Here is a 19,239-nt window from a genome sequence, read left to right as displayed (position 1 = left end):
CTTAAGGATTTTCTTCTGTCAACTATTTCATGAGCCTTGAAGTTAAATTTTTAAAGAAAAAATGAGAAAGAGAGAGAGAAACCTAAATTGAAAAGAATGAAGAAAACCCCAAACACTTATAGGTCACAGTCAAGTGACCAAATATACACACAGCGAGAATTCCAGAAGGTAAAGAAAAGGGGAAGTCATTGAAAACTCATTTTTCAAAATAACAGTTTAAAATGTCCCAAATCTTCAAAGAGACCTGAACTGCCAGATCCAGAAAGCTCAAAGGACCCCAGCTAGATTCAGCCAAATCAGGTTAACCTTTGATGTTTATTGTTTCCATCTCCTGAACAGTTCAGCTCATAATGATTTTTTTTTCCTGTTTGTTTACAAGATTCAATAGTCTTTAGGTTTCCTGTATCCATCTGTTGTGTCTTATTGGGGTTACCAAACAACAGTGTGATTCCCTACACAACTTTGTAATGACAAGTCCTGGGTGAGACCATTCTATGTAGACACAGCTGTGGACATGGCAGCAGCTGGAATTAACATGTTCAGCACAGTAATGGATTTTCAAATTACACTATTTCCTTTAATAAAATGTAAATTGAGCTGAAAGTTTAGTTAACTCTTCATCATTTTGTAAAATAATAAGGTCTTTTCCAATATTATTCCTTCTCAAGATTTGCAGTTCTTGCCCACTGATTCTTTTTTTCTACAAGAGTTTGACTAACAAAGCTCTTGGGTTTCATATAAAATGATTGAGTATTGAATCATTGGTGAAGAGGCTAAAATTCTGAGCCTGAGTGACTGAATTATTCCACAGAAACAAAACCTAGCTTGGTTGAAGATAGGATCTATTAAGTGCTAAATTTAAATTTAATTCAAATTCATTAAAACAGTACTATACATGTAATTACCCCAAACTCCAAAATAACTATCACTTGTGATTTTGATTAGTTTTGATTAATAGATAATTGAGAAAGACTATATTTTTTGAGCCCTTACTCCTTCACTTTAATTTGTACTGAGAAGGAGGTTTATTTTTTCTTACCTAGAAGCTTCTATCTCAATGGGTTAAAAATTTAAAAAAAAAGGTATAATCACCAACTGCTATTTTTGTCTGCAAGGCAAGAAAAAATAAGTTTAAATTATATATTTTTTATCTACTCCACAAACATGATTTAAATTTATGCTCCTCACAAGATGCTGTGCTGGCAAGGGCAGGCGCAGCCTCTGCCCTCCCATAGGCTGTGTCCAGTGGGAGTGACTGATAAGTAAGTCACTATACAAATTGAAATTCGATATGTTGCAGGAGTGAAGAGGACAGAGCCATCAATTCTGACTCAGCGGATAAAGGAAGGCTTTTGAATTGGGTCTTCAAAGATGAGCGGAATCTCAAGTAGAGGAAATGGAGGCAAGGTATTTTGAGTGGAGAGGAAACTATAAACGAAGACAAGAAATAATCAGGAATTATTGGAGAAAGGAAAATGAGCCAGTGTGGCTCGCATGAAGTTTGTAGAAGTGTGGGAAGAAATTTGTAGCTTCAGGGAATTTAGGAAAGGTTCCCGATTGTGAGTTGTTCTTCCACCTGTGACCACCTGTCTTATGTTTGCCTTCTCCATTAGATTATATCTCAATGAGGAAAATATCAATTGTATCATTTTAATATACTTTTGTTGGTACATTATCATTATACATCATAGTGAGATATAGAGTGATAGGAAGAGACCTGTACACAGCACTTGGTATGTTTCCCTCCAGATTCCACCCCACTCTCTCCTCTATTTACATGGCACTATTTAAGCTATTACCTTCATTATGAATCCTTTCCCCCCTCCTCCCTCCCTAAAAATTATCACCAGAGCTTAGGGTAGAGCCTTGCATATACTAGGCAATATGCAATATAAATATTAATAAATGAACCAATGTAATGTCAACAATTTTCAGCCATTCCACATTGCATATCAAATATCTAATGACAGAGTGAAATAAACACTTTTGAAAACAAGAAATAAAATGACTGAAGATATGTCTCAAAAATATCAAATAAGGCTCAGAAAATGGATTTAATGGGAGGCAGGAAAAACTGGAGGTGGGGAGATCAGTCAGAATATATTGTAGTATCCAACTGAGAAATTCTGAGTAAGTGAGATGAAAATTGAGAGGATCACAGGAATTAAAATGTTCTAATAGAATTAGAATCAATAGGATTGGGAATGGGCTTCTATATGAGAGATGAGGGGTTGCATATCAACAGTAACTGAAAATGATAATAATTGAAGATAAAAGAAAGGAACCCATTGGGCATATATTAGGTCACTTTGGAAGATTTAGGCTATAGCAAAAGTAAAAGAAAATGTCAAAAAGAAATATTAAATCACATCAAATACAAAGTCAAAAGCTTAATAAAATTGAATAAACAGAAAATTTAAGTGTTCTGTGCTAAGAGCTACTTATGATCTTAAGTAGTATTTAAAAAGCAAGTATTTTATTGTTTCTGTTTAATATACTTTATGTCTGACTAAAATTAACTGAACTTTAAAAACAAGAGCATATAATTGGGTGTTTTCCCCATCACTATTTTTTCTAATAATCATAGCTTTGTACTGAAATATCTTGCATAGAAAGAACTGGTATCCAACTCAATATTATCATGAACTAACTTGACATTTGTTTATATCTGTTGTTATTCAAATATAACCCTTAGTTCAGAATGATAAAGATCCTCTGGGAAGATATTAAGAGATAAATCTTCAGTCCCAGCTTAAATCGAAAACATCAGAAACTGAGATGTTTCAAGTCCATAAATGACCTCCGCTTCTCTCTCTCTCCTGAAACTTTGGAAAGCCTTCAAAGAATGTCTTACCCAGAAGCATCAGGCTCCTAGACATCCATTGGTCAAGAACTGTGCTCAACAATACTTGAACATTTTAAAAACTGTAATGATGGGACAGCCCCAAATTCAACAATTTTTATTTACTCAATTGAAGTGAAACTTTGGAATTTGAAGGTCCTCTGCTAAAAGAGTATCAGAAATTTTCCAGCTTAAATATTTTAACCTTTATGTGTTTAGTGATGATGTCAGGAGTAAGTATATTCAAAATTGTTGTATCTTTGTTTTATAGTGTTAATGACCCTTTCTAAGATTTTGTTTTTTATAAAGGCTTACACTTTTTCGTATGTTAATATTACTACACGACCTTTTGTTATTGTTCATATTAGCATTGTCTGGCTGATTGATTTTCAATGTTTATATTATTAGAGTTTAGATATGTTTTACTAACAAAATATAACTATATCATTATTTTCCTATTGGAGAGTCTTTGTTTTCTTCTTTCTTTTTTTCCTTTCTCTCTTTCTTTCTTTCTTTCTTTCTTTCTTTCTTTCTTTCTTTCTTCCTTTCTTTCTTTCTTTCTCTCTCTTCCTTCCTTCCTTCCTTCCTTCCTTCCTTCCTTCCTTCCTTCCTTCCTTCCTTCCTTCCTTCCTTTCATGTTTTTTGCAGTACTGGGAATGAGACCCAGGGACATTCTAACTCTGGGCTATACCCCTAGCACTGTTTTTTAGTCTTTTTTTTTTTTTTTTTTGAAACAGGGTCTCACTGAGTTGCAAAGGACTTTGCTAAGTAGCTGAGGCTGTCCACAAACCGTGATCCTCTCATCTTACAAATGTGTGCCACCATGCCCAACGGAGAGTCTTTGTTTTCTAACTTGTGAATTGAACAATATTTCCTAAGACTACAAATTTTGAACAGTTTTATTTTTTATTTACAATACATTCTTTTCCCTCAACTCTTTTTAAATTTCAGTTGGGTTTACCATGTTTCTTTCTTTTCTAATTGCTTAAAGATTCAGTCTCACAAGAATGTCCCCTAAGCAGTTGCTGGTAGCAAGACTTTGGTCACTTATTGTACTTCTGAGTATCCCATGGTTTAATAAATGCTAGAATGGCTTAAGGAGCTCAGGGAAATACTTTACTTATATTTATTTTATTAAGGATAAAACTCAGTGATATCCAGATGGAAGATATGTGTGTGTGTGTGTATATATATATATATATATATATATATATATATATGTGTGTGTGTGTGTGTGTGTGTGTATGTATATATATATATATGTGTGTGTGTGTGTGTGTGTGTGTATATATATATATATATATATATATGCTTCTGTGTCCTCTCAGGGAAAGTTGATGCATTGACCAATCAAGAATATCTCCACATCTCATTGGTCAGGAATTTTTATTTCTATAGAGTTCCATCTTTAGCCCCTCTTCTTTCCAGGAATTGGTGGTGGCATTGAAAGTTACGATCCTCTAATCATGTGATCTGTTTGGTGGCCGGCCTTATCTTGACGGTAGTTAGGAACCCTGCCCTATATCCTTAGCCTAAACTTAATTATATTTAAAGTTTTTGTAAATAACAAAATATGTTGTATAATTTAGGGCAGTCCAAGGGTTTTAAGAATTCAGTGTGAGGAACCGGGAACAAAGACTATGTTTTTGTATTTTTTCACACGCCTACAAGGACTTCTATAGGGAGATTTATGTTACCAGCATGGGAATAGATGGACAACTGGGATGTTCATTACTAGTGAATATCAACTGTAGTAGATGGAAGAGAGAAACAAGGCCCTAGGAAGTAGAATAGAAAGGCTTCTGGAACTCTGAGGCAAAATATTGATGGGACCAAAAAGAATTATTCTGATTTCTTCTCTACCCCTAAGCAGGTAAGACCTGATACTCTCCTACTGCATTTTACACAGTTATCTATTATTTATATCTAACTTTAAAAACGGATTTGTATATTCATGCTAATACATATACATATATATAACTAATACTATGTGAAGATATAAATGCATATACAGATAATATAATTTAATTCAATCAACTTCTACTAAAAGCCTTTTCCTTTTCTGTTATTGTGTTATATAAATGGTATATAATGAAACCCTGCCCCTCAATCCTTGCTCTATGTGCCTAAGACCTTCCCCAAATATATATATATATACTCCACAACCAAATATATATATACTCCACAATCATTTGGATTGGTAGAAAGAACACATGGTTGCCATTTTATTTTAATATATGTTAAATTAGTAAATGACTAAACCAGAAAGGAGACTTGTTACCTACAAAAAAACTTTTAAAAAATTTATATTTTTAATACTAGGGATTGAACCCAGGGTCATTCTACCCCTAAGTCACATCCCAGCTGTATTATATTCTTCATTGTGAACCAGGGTTTCACTAAGTTGCTGAGGCTGGCCATGAACCTGTGATCCTCCTGTCTTAGCCTCTTAGTTATTGGGATTACAGGCATGCACCACCATTCCTGACACAAGAGAAACTTTTTAAAAATGCCATTTTTTGTCTTCCTGTATTACTCCTATATTAAACACAAGAGAAAAATTGTTTTCCAAATAAAATGCAACTCAGAAAAGACCCAGTATTATAATAGTCATTTGTTCAGCATATTGTTTTCTATGGAGAAACACGTGGCTGTAAGAAGTTCAAACACTTTTGAGAAATCAGATAGCTGTAGTTGTGTCATATCATGTAGTGTTCTAGAAAAGCAATTCTATCTTCTGTTTGGCTATGCTCCATAAATCAAAGAAAGTGTCAGAAATGATTCCACTCAGAGTGACAGAGGTAACTGTCAATATGCTATGATTTGAGATGTGTTTCTCACCATGTGATTTCTTTAACTGGCTCCACTGTAATCTCAGAAATTCACAGTTTGACTATTCTTCAGGTCCTCATGACAAAATTAAAACATTTTTGAAGGTTTGTTAAATAAAGACATTAATTTTTCTTAAACTATGATACATAGTTATCTTTACAGAGGAAAGTGATAACAGAGTCCTGGAGTAATTAAATTATGTCATATGAAAAGCAAAGTGAATGCGTACAACCTGTTATATTAATTAACCAACATTTATTTAGAACCTGCTATGTTTATTTATTTATTTATTTATTTATTTATTTATTTATTTATTGTATGGTACTGGAGGTGGAACCCAGGGACTTTTCTACCTCTGGGCTATATTCCTAGACCTATTTTATATTTTATTTGGAAACAGGGTCTCACTGAATTGCTGAGAGCCTCACTAAGTAGCTGAGGCTGGCTTCGAACTTGTGCCATCCTCCTGTCTCAGCCTCCCAAGTGCTGAGATTACAAGCATGTGCCACCACACCCGGCTATGTTTTAGACATTTTGCTTTGGCCACTGGCGTTGTAGTACTGACCAGAAGCAACCTAATTCCTGCTTGTTAGGAGCTGAAAAAAATCAAGGACAGTAATTATTACATGATGAACTATGATTGCGATTTCTTTTTTTTTTTTTTAGCTAGGTTGGGCATTGTTCAGCGAAGTACTCCATGAGAATTGAACTTTGAAAAAATGTTTCGGATAAAACAAGTGCCCTGTGCTTGCAGGTATATGGAAAATGTTCTCTGTAGGTAAAGGAAACAGCATATGTAAGGCAGGCTTGTAGTTGATGTGTTCAAGAATCAACATAGAGTGCCAAATGGCTAATAAGAGATAAGAAAAAGCAAGACAGAAGGGGACAGATGCCTGATTATGTAAAATTGTGTGAGATACAGTAAGTACTTATACTCAAAAGGACAGCTGTTTGAGTATTTCATTGTATAGAAGTTTCATGATCTCATTAATATTTTAAAAGATGTAGTCTACTGCTTTAAGACTAGATTTCAGGGGTTAGGGAATAAGAGAAATAGTATTTAATGCACTAATGATATTTTCTGTGCTAGATATTGGCACAGTAGGTTATTAGAAGTGCTCAACTTCTGACTATATTTTCAAAGTAGATTTAGCAGGATTATTGAAGAATTCCAAATGGTTGTGAGAGAATAGTCAAGGAAGACACCAAGACTTTTTTTACTTGAGCAAGTTAAAAAAATGAATTTGCCACTGAGTAGTATTAGGAAGACTTCAGGTAGAGTTTGTGGAGTAATATCCTGACTTCAGTTAAGACAAATAATTTTGAGCCACTTATTATATTTTCAGAAAGGCATGTGAGCCTGATGTGGTAGTGCATGCTTATAATCCCAGTACTTGGGAGGCTGAAACAGGAGGGTCACAGTTTGAGGCCAGCTTCAGCAACTTAGCAAGATCCTGTTTCAAAATGAAAAATACCAAAAATGAGGGCTGATGGTATAGCTTGTAAGTAGAATATTTATTTGTTCAATACTCAATAAAGACACATACACACACACACAAACACACACAGACACAACATGTCAAGTGAGTAGTCAAGTATATAGCTATAAAATTTAAGGCAGTAGTTCAGGCTGGAGGTATAAATGTGTCACATGTATAATGTAAACATGAATAAAATTGTGTGACCCTATGCATCAAAATGCCAAATATCACCAATATTTATAGAAAAGAAATTAGTTCTATTATTAGAAGTTTAGAATATGCAGGAGAATCAGCAACTAAGTCAGAGAAATTACCAGGTAAATAAATATTTGGAAGCCATAGAGAAAGTATTTCAAGGCAGGAAGAGTGATGCACTCTACTTAGTGCCCTGAAAAATCATTAGAGATGACCATAAGGAAGAAGAGAAGACCTATAGTAGCTAATAGAAATTTGTGGACATGACAGAGGGGAGAATTATTATGGGCTTTGAGAACCTCATATATTCTATAATGTACTCTAGGATTCAGTGGAGGAAACTAGGGATTATGTTTGACTCTTTCACATTCATTTCCAAATAATTCCCTTTCCCCATCCATTTGTCTTGAACATTAGTTTTGTTTGTTTGTTTGTGGGGCTGGGAAGTGAACTCAGGGACATTATACCTCTGAGCTGTCCGCCAGCCATAGCTTTTTGCAATAGAGTCTAAGTTGCTAAGACTGGCCTGAACTTGATCCTCCCAATCTCAGCCTCTGGACACTAGTTTTTAATCTCTCCTTTTGCCTATTTTTCTGTCACTTTACTATATCATGCCTTTATCTTACAACTACACAATCCTCTAAACGGTATAGTTTCTCTGTGGACAAGACGGGGCCACCTTACCTATTAAGCAAAATGCACCATGGTTAAGGCCCATGATTCTTTTAGGATCCCCTGAAAATGTTTCATTTACTTTTAAAATCGGGAGAAACAAAATGAAATATAAAGTTGAAGAAAACATTTCATAATTACTGTTAGTATATTTTCTTTTATATCATTGTGGCTATAAAATATTTTTTTACATTCTCTTTAATAAAAAGTGCTTTGGGCCCATGGCAGTTATAATTTGCCTCCGGAGCATACATATCTTGCCTCATAGCAGGGCAGCGTTGGACCAGAGCTTTATTCAAAGTGTTTTCCCCCTGCAAAATCTTCCAAGGAAAATGATCTTATGCTGACTAAGCACCGACTCTTCCACTTTCAAATGGGCTCCCTGAGTCTTTCATCACACCAGCACTCAAGATTTTTCTGACATTCCATTCCTCTTCTGACCCTTCCCGCAATTTAATTACACCGCCTGGATTTCCCAGTGCCTGTCCTACCGTTTGCTCTTCTCTATTTTGGTCTCCATCCTGAATTGCTCTTTTTACCCCACCCTGGCAACACATGTTTGCGTTGTACCTTTAACAATTATAACCTGCCCTTTCATAATAAAACCATCTACAACCATCTGCTGGAGAATACTCTAATATCACCTCCGTGTATTTAAGTTTCTTTATTTCTCTTTTCTATTCATAACCACTTTCCCTCTTAAATCATATTTATATATGTGACTGTCTGAGGCAGAGATGACTAATTGCTTGACTGATTTACATTCCTCCCTGTCTTTCTCATTAAGAACTACAATATGCTCATCCGAAATACATTCCTCTGCCTCCCACATAGCTAAGTTTTGAACTTTTTAATTGAACCAGAAGTTATCAGGTGGAACATCCAGGTATGCACCCCAAGAAATGAACTGTCTCAGTGGCGAAAGCCTTTCTTTTTGGGTCTTTATCTTTTCTTCTTTCTGAAATATGTTGGATTTATAAAATATACTGGCTTCATAAATACAATCCTTCATGTGAGTCATTGTACTTGTGACTGGGATGTGATAAGCACATACTGCAGAAAATTGAGAAGAAACACAGAAGATACCTCATTTCTTGTTGATACTGTGGAATTATCATGAACTGCTTAACGGCTTATTTTGGAGACATTATGGGAAGAAGGACCCTCCTTCTCCCTTTTTTAACACTTATAAATTTAGTGTTTTTTTTTTTTTGCAATGGAGTATCTCTTTGATTCCTAAAACAATGTGTACCTTAATTAGTAAGATAATCATAATTTAAAATTTCTGAGCCAGGCATGGTGGCATGCACCTGTAATCCCAGGACTTCGGAGACTGAAACAGGAAGATCACAGGTTTGTGGACAGCCTCAGCAATTTAGTATGACTCTTAGCAACCTAGTGTGACCCTCTTTCAAAACAAAAAATAACAAAAGGGCTGGGGTGTAGCTCAGAGGTAGAATGCCCTGGGTTCAATTTCCTGTATCTCCCAAAGAATTCTGACATCCATTTCTGGGGTTTACCTTGTGCTTTTCAGGTGCTCAGTACCTCTTTGTTTCATAAGTGAACTTGGGAGTATTTGTGGATATTTAAGAATATTTGTATATGGATATTCAAGTATTGATTGTATGTCACATTTTAAATTTGAGTGTGCCATTGTGAAAATTCATGCATCTTTCTTTTTCTTTTTCTTTCTTTCTTTTTATTTTTTTAGTTCACCTGGTTTTCTAAAAATTACCCTTTGGTCTCTCATTCACATCACAGCAGAAGAGGCTATCTTCCAATCAAACTCAGTCTTCTGAACCATTTTTGTGGCCTAAGCATGGTTTTCAACTCCAAGCTACCCCAGTCAGAATGGTTCCCAAGCACTGGTGAACTGGAGCTAAGACTAAGAAGCTGATGCCCTTTTTGATGACAAAGTGAAGTCTAGAAAGAGTCAACAAATTTGTGTGATGATAAGTGAACTACAAATGTGAGGAAGGCATCTTTACAGACAGGCAATGAAGGAGATGGAGAAAAATGAAGAGGGGAGAGAGAGAGAGAGAGAGAGAGAGAGAGAGAGAGAGAGAGAGAGAGAGAGAGAGAGAATGAGAATGAATGATTTCAGAAGCATGTTATCACAGCATAGGAATGCTGGTTCCAGTTTTGCACTGCACGTAAGGGCATTTGTGCACCTTGATTCTGTGACACTTGCTATTGTCTTTTAAGAATTCCTATAGTAGAAAAGAAGCATCTGTAGTTTCCTAACACATAGAAATCATAAATTTTCAAGGAGACAGAAAGACTCACTATCCTGCTTTGATCATTACACATTGTATACTTGAATGGCATTATGATATAGTACTCCATAAATAGATCAATTTATATTTTTATTTTAAAATATCATCCTTTGCTTATATAATCTCAATTTAAACTTTTTGACTCTTATCACTCTCCCCCCAAAATCTAAGTAAAATGAAATTTATAAGTAGGAACACAGCAAGTAACAGGTGAAAAACAGAAAATGGGCCAGTTTAAGTGCCGGTAGGGAACAAACATCTCTGATGTTTGATTATAACTTGAGCAGTCCTGGTTATTATCACCAGGGTCTAGCTAAACTACTGCAGATACCCAATCCATGATCCACAAGTTCCAGAAGAACACAAAGACTGAACCACAGATCCATACTGAGAGACTGCCATGGTTCTAGAAATCTATTAGCAGTTTTTAACTGCCTGGACCAGGGGTCAGCCAAGAGCATCCCTATCTTATGAGCCCAATACAACCCGCTACCTGATTTTACAAACCAGGTGTATTTGGAACACAGTCACATCCATTTGTTTACATGTTGTCTGTGACTGCTTTCATACCACAAGGCAGCCTGGAAGAGACTGCTCGGCCAGCAAAGCTTAAAGTATTTACAACCACACTCTTCAAACGGAAAACTTTTTTGACCCCTTGACTAGAAAGACAAGAAAACAGAGCAGGAGCATGATGAGCTTCCTGAGAAGAGCTGAAGAAAACATGGCAACGTGGCCAGAGAGAACAAGAACGACACAAAGGTATCTAAGGTATGAAGAAAAAATGACTTAGGTGTGTGGGAATTTGGTTCCTTTTGCTCAGGAATCTCGACACCACTGGCTTTTATGTTCAATCAGGACATATTGTTGTCATTTATTATTATTATTATTATTATTATTATTATTATTATTATCAGTAGTACTGGGAACTAAACCCAGGAGCATTCTACCTCTCAGCTATATATTTTTTATTTTTTATATTTTTTTACTTTTATTTTGAAACAGATTGCAGAGAGCCTTACTAAGTTGCCAAGGCTATCCTCAAAGCTGAAATCCTCCTATCTCAGCCTCTCAAAGACTGGGATTACATGTGCCACCACACCATGCTCAAAACACATTAATATTTTAAGTGTGTGTGTGTGTGTGTGTGTGTGTGTGTGTGTGTGTGTGTGTGTGTGCTTAAGATGGTTTGAATTGGATTTCTGTTGCCAAGAACCCTCACCTACACAGGTATATAAAGGCAGGGTCAGATCATCTGGGTTTAGGTTAGAACTCAGACACTGGTTCCTTTTGTAGGGCAGATTTCTTAAAGAACCTCATCTACGAAGCAATGTTAGTAATATTGTCTGTCCTTTCTCATCTTGCTTTTGTGATGGTCAGAGGAGATGAGCAACTTGAAACCACCAAACGCATGCAAGATGTAATGTAGCAATTCCTCTGACAGGCATGGAAGAGTTGGAAAGCAGCTTCCGGATTTTGGTGGGTAGTCTGAATTTCTGCTTTGTGGTTTATTGTCTGTATGATATCAATCAAGTTATTTACCATCTCTAAGCTCCAGGTTGCCTTCATGTGAATCAGAGCTAATAACAAGGATCTTGTGAGGAATAGATTGAATTGAGCTAAAGAAAATATCCTTTTTCCTACTTTTTTTTTTTTGGTACTGAAAATTGAACCTAGAGGTATTCTACCTCCAAGATATCCTCTAGCCATTATTATTATTGTTATTATTATTATTATTATTATTATTTTGAAACATTGTCTAGCTAAGTTGCTGAGGGTCCTTGCTACGTTGGTGAGGTTGGCCTTGATCCTACGATCCTCCTATCTCAGTCTTCCAAGTGCTGGGATTGTAGATGTGCACCAGTATACCTGGATCTTACCACCTTTCTTTTAAAAAGGCAAATTATAAACATTAGTGGTGCCTATGTAAAATTAACATGATTCAATTGTTCTTCTCACTTTAGTATGACCTAGTAGCCTGTGGTCCAGGGAAGTACCATGACTCTCCTAGATTCTAAGCATAGTGAGTACTGGACTGACTTAAAAAAATCTTCATTAATACATTGTAATAAAAGATCATTTTGCAAAAATTATAGCTGCCTTTTATGCTTTTTAGAAACCTGCTGATTTGCTATTAAATCAATTAGGTTGTTCCCCTACGCCTTCCGTTTATACAGTGAGTTGCCAAAAGGTAAGATTTATCTGAGTTTGAAAAAAAATGTACCATGAAACTTAAGCCATGGTCCCACTTGATACATTATGCTAAAGCATTTGAAGGTTGGTTTAAATAAATAGTCACTGGAGTTGAATATCACTTCAGCTTACAGCATTATTTCTATCTCAATAATCTTTATGGTTCCCATACCAGGAATGCATGGATTTCATATGCAAAATAATTCATTAACGGGACTGTGAATTTTTTCTTTCTCTTTTTATTATGGAAAGAGACTCTCAACTTCTTGCTCAGAAGGTTTAAAAAATACCTTGGAAACATTCAATGTCATTGCATCTATTATTAGAATTCTAATAAAATCAATATTAATTTATGGGTCCAACTTGCTGCATTTAAATTTAGAAGAGATAACATTCAAAGTAGGAGACACAAACAATAAAACAGAATAACATAGCTATAATAAAACCATGATTTACAATTCTACCTGCTTAAAATCGAAAAGTATAGTACAGAATGTGGCTTGGTTTTAGAAAGCCAAGGAGATTTTCAACAAACAGAATCTACTAAGCAAATGAATTTGCACTTTTTTCCTTGCACCTTAAGCTTGCTTGATGGTTAAGGTCAATATCTTTGATATCCATAAGGGCCTCGGTATAATAGATTGCTTTTCTTTTTACACTTTACTTGTTTAGATCATACTGTTTTCAAGTAAAGAACAATTTTTATTTGTTAATAAAAACAATTATTTTAAATATTAGTGGATGTTTCTTGAAGTCTAAAGAAACGGAAAGCAAATAAACACAGCAGCTCAAAGTGTTTAAGATTTTATTTCTTGATATTCTTTCCCTCTGTGGATCCTCATCTGCTACTCTCACTGCCCTCTGAAAATGGACTTTGCTTTTTGACTACCCTGTAGAAGCTCAGTTCATAGACTGTCAAATCCAAGAATGGGAGAGCTTTGAGATCCATGCCTAAATACGGAGGAAAATAAATCTTAACCTAGCTTTGGGCTGTATCTCTTTCCTTGTGTTAAAAGAGAAACAAAGTAAGAATCTGGGTGTCAGAAGCTAGCTCTCTCTGCATCAGGAATCCATTAAAAGGTCTTAAAGACTAGTAAAACTCTTTCTTCTTCTTTCTTACCCTCTCAAAAATAAAATAAAACATTTTGGCAGAGACCAGCTATGCTTAGCAACTATTACCCACATCCAGACACAGAGGATGGTGCTTCTTCTCCGGCAAAAGGGACTTATATTTCTATCCTAAAAGTTGTGCTCTTTTCTATCTAAGCTCTTTAAAGCCCATATGTTTCAGGTCAGATGTTTACCATATAGTTGAATATCAAGTTAAGAAATTCCTGCTTGTAAATGAAATGAGAAATTGGAAGAAGAGGGAAGCTGTGTGAACCTGAGAGGTCATAGTTTAGGCACAAGGTGTCTTACCTGAAGCTGGGTGTGGTAATGCACAGCTGTAATCCTAGTATTTGGGAGGTTGAGGCAGGAGGATAGCAAATTGGAGGCAGCCTCAGCAATTTAGCAAGATCTTCAACAATGTGGTGAGATCTTATTTCAAAACAAAACATAAAAGGTCCTGAGGTTTGCAGGTAGAATGTCCCTGAGTTCAATACACACACACACACACACACACACACACACACACGATAATCTGCACTGATCTCCAGCCAATTGTTGCTCTTTCCAGAGTATGTCAACAGACCGTCTCTCCCTACCCCCACCTTGGGATTCCTAAAATCTAGATATTTAGGTGAAATTTTTCTATTTGAAGATTTGGGTGAATCATTTAATTAAAAGTTGGCTGTAAGTTATTTGAGGTCTGAATACAGCTTATTTGGACTCTAGTTTGTTAAGTTTGCTAACAATATTATTAAGCAAATGACTGAAACCAGGCATGGTGGCACATGCTTGTAATTCCAGTACTTAGGAGGCTGAGACCAGAGGATCTCAGGTTTGAGGACAGCCTAAGCAAGTTGTGAGACTCGAATCAACCCAGCGAGACCCTGTTTCAAAAAATAAAGCTGGATGTGGTGGCACATGCTTGTAATCCCAGCATTTGGCAGGCTGAGACAGGAGGATCATGATTGATGGACAGCCTCAGGTACTTAGTGAGACCCTTCATAACTCAGTGAGATGCTGTTTTAAAGAATAAAAAATAGGACTGGGGATGTAGCTTGGAGGTAGAATGCCCCTGGGTTCCATCCCCAGTGCCACAAAATGATGATAGATAGATGATAGATAGATAGATAAATAGATAGATAGATAGATAGATAGATAGATGATTGATAGATAACATGGACTGTAGGTGTATCTCAGAGGTAGAATGTGCTTAGGTTCAGTCTCCAGTACCAAAAACAATGATTGAATACATACGTGAACAAATGGTCTTGCTCTGGTAATCTTGTGAGATTGTCTCAACAGAAACGGTCATCAAATCCTCCTGAAATATTTGCATCTTATCTTAGGGTGAACCTTCAAATTTTGACTAAAAGTCTTTGGAATTTGCAAAAGAAGTAAATTGATCTGACCAGCTAAGATTGTCTCTTACATGAACATGTTTGTGTTTTTTTTCCTCCCACATGGAGCAATTCAACATCGTCTACTCTATTGATTATAGGCCAAATGATACCACTCCATAGCCCATCCTAATGCATAGAGAGGAAGAGCTGTGATAGAAAAAAAAAAAATCTTGCTGAGGAAAATAAATGGAACAGAGCTGGTGCTGACTCCTTAGCAAATTGCCACTTAGGCCAGTGGAGCATGAATAGCTCTGTGACGGCTCCAATAGGTGTCAGCCAAGTGCTACCTGAGCGGTTTTGACAAAACTAAAATAGTATGTCACAGCTTCCTGTTTCACCTACACACTGGAGAAGAGCTATTTCAGATGGAGAAAGCACGGTGCATTACATAATAGCAGGGTGATGTATCTACTTTGAAGAACAGGGAACAGCTAGAACAGCTGATAATTTTTTTAGAAGTGGCTAACTTAGGATATTATTGTTGAATGAAATAGCTCAGGTAACTTCCTTGGAAGATTTCTGCTCCCCTGTAGCCAAGAGGTGGACGTGTCATAACAAAGCTTCCATTTTAATTACCAGCCAGATCTCAGAGCGCATTAGCATTTAACCCGTGAACAACACAGCTTTTGAAAGACTTTTCCCTTTGGGATTCCATCTTGTAATTCCTAGCTGTCATCTTCCCTGTACTTGATGGCAAGGGAAATGACATGTCTAATGAGCATACTTGTACAATGTCTTGTAGGATTTGACTCCAACTCTCTGACACCTCCCACGGGGTTCAGCATGAGAATCCAAACAGGTAAGGTGGCCCTGGGGAGTAGACCTATTTAAGGAATCACTATTTTTTTTCCATTGTCATTTTTTTTTGTCTTCAAGACCAAAAAATATCTATCTTAGAGCAATCATAATGAGGCTTGTGAATGCCAAAAATGGTCTCCTCACTGCAAGTTAGTTGCCTCAACTCCACACATCTTGGTCTGACTGTCAATTTTCTATATTTTTGCCCAGATTTTCATCTGAATCTGATTTTCAGTTCTGACACCCCCTTAATTCTGGGCCTGTTGCTCATATTTTCACACTGGCCCTATCGTTTTTATTCAATCAAATCAAAATTCAATCCAAACACTATTATTTTGAATGGACACTGAGTCAAATTAGATTGTGCCTTATCCTCTGCCAATTAATTATGTTTCTATCACTTACTCTTCCCCTCAAGTCTTCTATCTTTCATGAGGTTTCCTTCCTCTTAATCATTTTCTAAAATCTTCCTCTTTAATTTTCTCTCTATTGCTTCAGAATAAAACTGATCTACTTTCTCTCCCTTTTCTTCTGTCTTCCATTTAGGCTTACAAAATGATCTAATATATAACTCTTCTACTTGTTATTTTCTGATCTTTTCCTCACTTGATTTTTCTCTCTGATTTACTCTTATATTTATATTCAGATAACTATGACTCATCAACTATATCTGTATCTTGACGCAGGTACTATATCTGTATTTTTTTTTTTGTACTGGGATGGAACCCAGGGGAATTCTACCTCCAAGCTACACCCCCAGCACTATTTTTTATGCTTTGTTTTGAAACAGGGTCTCACTGAGTTGCGCAGGGTCTCACTAAGTAGCTAAGGCTATCTGCAAACTGTAATCCTATTGTCTCAGTCTCCCAAATGCAGGGATTATATGATAGCATGTACCACCATGCCCAGCTTTATATCTGTATCTTGAGAGAGATTATATTTCATAGCCCTTGAGTCCATAAGGAAAAAAACAAAAGGTGCACAAATTATACTAACCAATTAGCCAAGGAATAAGAGTAAGAAAGTGAAGAACAAGAAAAAAGAAAAGAAAGCCTATATATTTTTGTTTGTTTATTTTGTGATGCTAGAGAATGAACCTCTTGCATGCTTGGCAAGTGCTATATCATCAAGCCACATTCTCAGCTCAGGACACACTATTTAGATAGTCCCTGGAAATACAAATCTCAAGATTAGTCTTCCACTTTAAAGATATGCATAGGAAAATTAAAAAGATGTTAATGATGCTTAGACAAAACCCAAGTATAATGAACACTAGGGCATATTCAGATTCCCTAAGATTTTAGATTTCCAAATCCATCTGGAATTCTCACCATTGTCTGTTTCCAGGATGCAGATCATTCCATAGATTAATTCTTGCTGTCTTGTTTGGGTAGAATGGTTTCAGGCCATCACTTGCAACACTTGGATAGGATATGCAATGGGATTTATGGTCCTGTTTTTCTGGGTCAGGAACATTAATATTTGTATTTAATTTAGCTTCTGTCACAAGGGAGCTTTCAGGAAATAAAATGTAAAACACTTTTAAAAATTTAAGTTTATTGCACCTTCATTCATCTCGTTCCATGAGAATGTTATAGGTCAGCAAATTAAATTTTGATTGCACTCCCCCTTGTATTGCTACACAATTTTCAATAATCAATAATTATCTTCAAAAGAGATATATAACTTTTCATGTAACAAGGCAAAGGAATATTGCAAATATGTGGGATAAAAACTTTATTACTAGTCAAACTGACATTTATTAAATTCTTGGCTTGATTAAACAAAGTAGTTGTCAGTTACACAAGTGGCAAAATGGAAGTTTGGATATATCTGAAACTGTCCAGAGAGCAGCATTATTAACATCCTTTCTCTTTTGTTTGCTTTTAAACATTGTTTTGCCCAAAACACTGGAGAAAAATGTTCTGATGATAGGTTTGTAAAGGGTTGATAATTGTGTGCTTGCCACAGTAATGGGACTTCATTCCTCTGTGGCTATTTTTTTTTAAGTTAGAGACTTCCAGTCTCCAACTGAGATAATATAGCCCTTCATGTATTATTGATTGCTGGATGTTTAAAGAATATACTGTAATTCCAAATCCTGCTTTTTGAACATAATATGAAATATAATGGCATTTTGGGTTATACATTTCTATAACTTGGTAAATTCGTTAAAACTATTATTCCAGGCTAAATTTATTACATCTCTTATTAGGTTTATGTATAGAATTTGAATTTAATATAATAAAGTATATTTATTAAATTCTATCATTAGAACTTAGAGAAAGTGATTCTATAATGTTTCTCCCCCAAATTAAGGCTATCCCCTTACCTTTAGACTAAAATATTTCTAAAAATAAATGAAATAATTTATTACCTGGGGTTGAGAAGAGGTCAGATGATATCAACATAGTAATATAAAAGATCAAGATCCAGAAAACTAGTAATTCTAGAAATTTTTTATTGTATAGCAAACCACCACAGAACTTCATTGCTAAAAGCAACAATATTTACACCTTAGGAAGGAGTCTGGCAGTTTTGCTGGAGGCTACTTGTTTCTGAGCCACCTGACTTTGGCTAGGGTAGCTTAAAAACTAGATGTTAGAATTATCTGAAAATAGCTCACTCAAATGGCTGGCGTCTAGACTGGAAAGGAGGGAGCTAGAATTTCTCTTTATCTCTCTATGTAATCTTTCTCCATGGTCTTTTCAGGAGAGTGGTTTCAGAACAGCTGAGTTTCATCCATTTAAGCGGAGAGATCCCAAGTTATGTTTCCTAAGAGAGAAAGAACCAGGTGGATATGGTATCAGCCTTCATGATGTACTCTCAAAAGCCATTTTTGGCATTTCTGCCTTTTTATTAAAAATATAATTCTTTAGGCAGGCGTGGTGGCACATGCTTGTAATCCTAAGATTCGGGAGGCTGAGATTGGAGGATTGCACGGTTCGTGGACAGCCTCAGATACTTAGGTCCTCTGCAACTTAGTGAGATCCTGTTTCAAAATAAAGAATAAAAAAATAGGGCAGGGGATGTAGCTCGGAGTTTGAATGCCCCTGAGTTTTATCCCCCGACCTGAAAACAAAACAAAAAAAGGAAAAATATAATTTTTTAGAAGCCTCCCATAATCATTAGGGAAGATATTTTACTGTACTTTTTGATGAGAGGCATTCCCACCCATGCTTAGCAGTAGTGGAGAGCCCCATTCTTTGAGGTGTCGAGGTGTCATGAGGAAACTTGAGACATATTTTAAATGACAGTAATATAAATGCTACATCATTGATATTAACTTTACTAAAGCAAATACAGCAAGTTGTATTATTCCAGTATTTTCTAGATCTGTTTCTAGAAAAACGTTCCTTAAAATTAAAACACTGTTCCTATCATTGAAGAAGTTCCTTTAACTTCCCAAACACTCACAATTCTTACTGTTCAATGTTTTG

Source organism: Muscardinus avellanarius (assembly GCF_963383645.1).
Source record: "Muscardinus avellanarius genome assembly, chromosome: 16".
Classification (NCBI taxonomy): Eukaryota; Metazoa; Chordata; class Mammalia; order Rodentia; family Gliridae; genus Muscardinus; species Muscardinus avellanarius.
Note: the sequence above shows the minus strand (reverse complement) of the source record.